This window comes from Olea europaea, unplaced genomic scaffold (assembly GCF_002742605.1).
Source record: "Olea europaea var. sylvestris unplaced genomic scaffold, O_europaea_v1 scaffold6323, whole genome shotgun sequence".
Taxonomy (NCBI): domain Eukaryota; kingdom Viridiplantae; phylum Streptophyta; class Magnoliopsida; order Lamiales; family Oleaceae; genus Olea; species Olea europaea.
In genome coordinates, this window is record NW_019264686.1 from 613 (window position 1) to 3,057 (window position 2,445).

General features: G+C 36.2%; 1 long non-coding RNA gene across 1 annotated transcript; it reads right to left on the reverse strand.

The window, feature by feature from the left end:
- Positions 1-858: 858 nt before the first annotated feature.
- Positions 859-1,570, reverse strand: LOC111389922. Its single transcript, XR_002701827.1, has 2 exons — positions 1,513-1,570; positions 859-1,110 (listed from the first exon to the last, which is right to left on the reverse strand). It is a non-coding gene; the product is annotated as an uncharacterized LOC111389922 (long non-coding RNA).
- Between the last annotated feature and the right edge of the window lie 875 nt (positions 1,571-2,445).

Here is a 2,445-nt window from a genome sequence, read left to right on the forward strand (position 1 = left end):
GAGCTCTTTGTCCATCATTTTGCCGATCTTCTTACGCTGAGCTGGATTGAGGTTGAACATGCCATTTTTTGGCCAAATGAGCATGGTTGAGGCCTGCAATACAGCTGAGCTTCATGCTCACAGGTCTATGCTTTGCATGATGGTTGTTGCTAACAAGGTAAACAAGTTCGGTCACTTTCCATCATATTCTTGCTTTCTTCCTTCACTCATTTTAACTACCATGTTTGATTAGGTCAAGATTGAGAAGGAAAATGTTACAAAGCTTTGGAGTGATGCTTTAGCGGCAAAGAGTACTGGACACATACAGGAAGAGAAAATGTGGTTGGATAAAGGTCTAGATGTCAAGCTAGATTCGAAGGCCTAGCTGAAAGCTGATTTGACGATGGAGCTTGACGTCATAAGATTTATATGACATAGGTGCGGTTCTTGAGCTGAAATTGAGGAGAAAAAGGAAACAAAGGAAACTTCCGAGCTGATGAACCGATGGCTAGGGACACGAAGGCTGTGGATACATGTAGGGAATCTCCAGTTTTTGATGTTGTAGCTCAAGAGCCTACATTCACTACACCAAAAACCACATTTGGCAACAGGCAGAAAACATTGCCGTAGACTTACGGCAACGTTCAGGCGTCTGTTGTGGGATGAGACGTTGCCATAGAGCAAAGAAATGCACGTTGCCGAAACTTACAACGAAACCAGGTTTCAGCAACGTGCTCTTGCACGTTGCCGAAATTGGGGTTTGTCGCAAATGTCATTTTTATTTTTCTGATCAATTATTTTACATTTTTCTTGCCAATTAAACCTGTGAATTAAAAACATATTTTTACTATCTACGCACAAATACTTTAAGCCAACAAAAAATTAAAAGTGCTTCATTTAAGCCAATAAACATGATCCGATATGCAATATTACTTCATCAAAACATAATAAATACTTCAATTCAAAAATATACACCATCTAACCAAAGAACTATGAAAAATGTCCAAAAGTTATGTAAACGATTCATAACCGAAGCTTCTAACGAGTCCCAGCCAAATCTTTTTACATAGACGAGATCCAAGACGATACAAGCACAAAAGAGATTTTCGAACTCACTTCAGCTCCATGTAACTGCAAGAAAGAAAGAATATAACAACAAATTAATCAAAAAGAGCAAGCAATTTAGAAACAATACAATGTCATTTAAAACTTTTTAAGACACAACTATATTCATTCTTTTTACATAACCTGTCTATACTCATTCAACCTATATAACAGCAGATTTATGTCATTTAAAGAAAAAATTGAATCACACACTCAAGAATACAAGCTCATAATTAAAATTTGATCGATTTTTAAAAATAAGATCAATTTCTTTTTTAAGAGAAGTCATTGTGCACTCATTAGTAATGCCATGAACAAACTTCCACCTTCAAGGTTGTAGACTTGTGTACGCACACATATATAGCCACTCTTGAAACATGTTTAATGACAAATACGTAAATGAAAAAAATGTAGAAATTTATAAAGTACCTTCGTCAAATAAGTCTAATGCAGCTCTTTGGCCAAGCAATAGTACTTCCTATGGCGTCTCTAAGAACTCGAAATTCTTCCGTTGGTCTATATAAAGGCAAATGACTCATGTACACCTCGTCAACCCAAACCTTCCAACAATCTCGTCCTAGTTGCACGTGATGCACATTTGTACTTGGGTCTATTGATGCAATCTTTCCTTCGCCTACAATTTCCTCCTCAACCAAGTACCAGTGCAATAGTTGACACTTTCCATTTTCCACTGGTGCAATACCTCCCTCCATACCACTTCCTTGTTGAGACTACAAATTCTCATTAAAATAAAGTCTATTTTTAAAACTAGTATGATATAATCTGAATTTATATTGAAAAAATAATATACAATACAAAAATCTGTGGAGTAAAAGCACGTGAACTCATATCCTCTACATTCTTATTTTGATTCTGCAAAATAATACAAAAAAATTAAACTTATTGAAATGTTAAGATATATTGAGTTACGCTATCATATTCTATGTAATAGCAAAGTATAACCTGGGATAACTTCAGAAGTGCTTCAACTTTTTCTTCGAGTGCTTCCATCCTTACTGATTGAGTTTGTAATTTGCTCTCAAGGTCTCTTACTTTCTCACTGCTTTGTGTATTTTCATCTATTTTTGATGGTGTAACCCCAAGTCCAAGCCTCCTTACTCGTCCACGACGCTCGGGACCTAAAATTCGAGCAACAACATCATCTCGAATAGAATTTTCGGCTGGTGTATCAGAAATTGACTTGGCACAATCTTTTATCTTCACTGCACTTATGAAACTTAAATATTACACTAGATCTATACACACACTCTCTGGTATATATGTATACACACACACACACACACACAATACACATACCAAAGTTTCAGCAACCGCCTCATTTATTGGATTTCCATCCTTTCG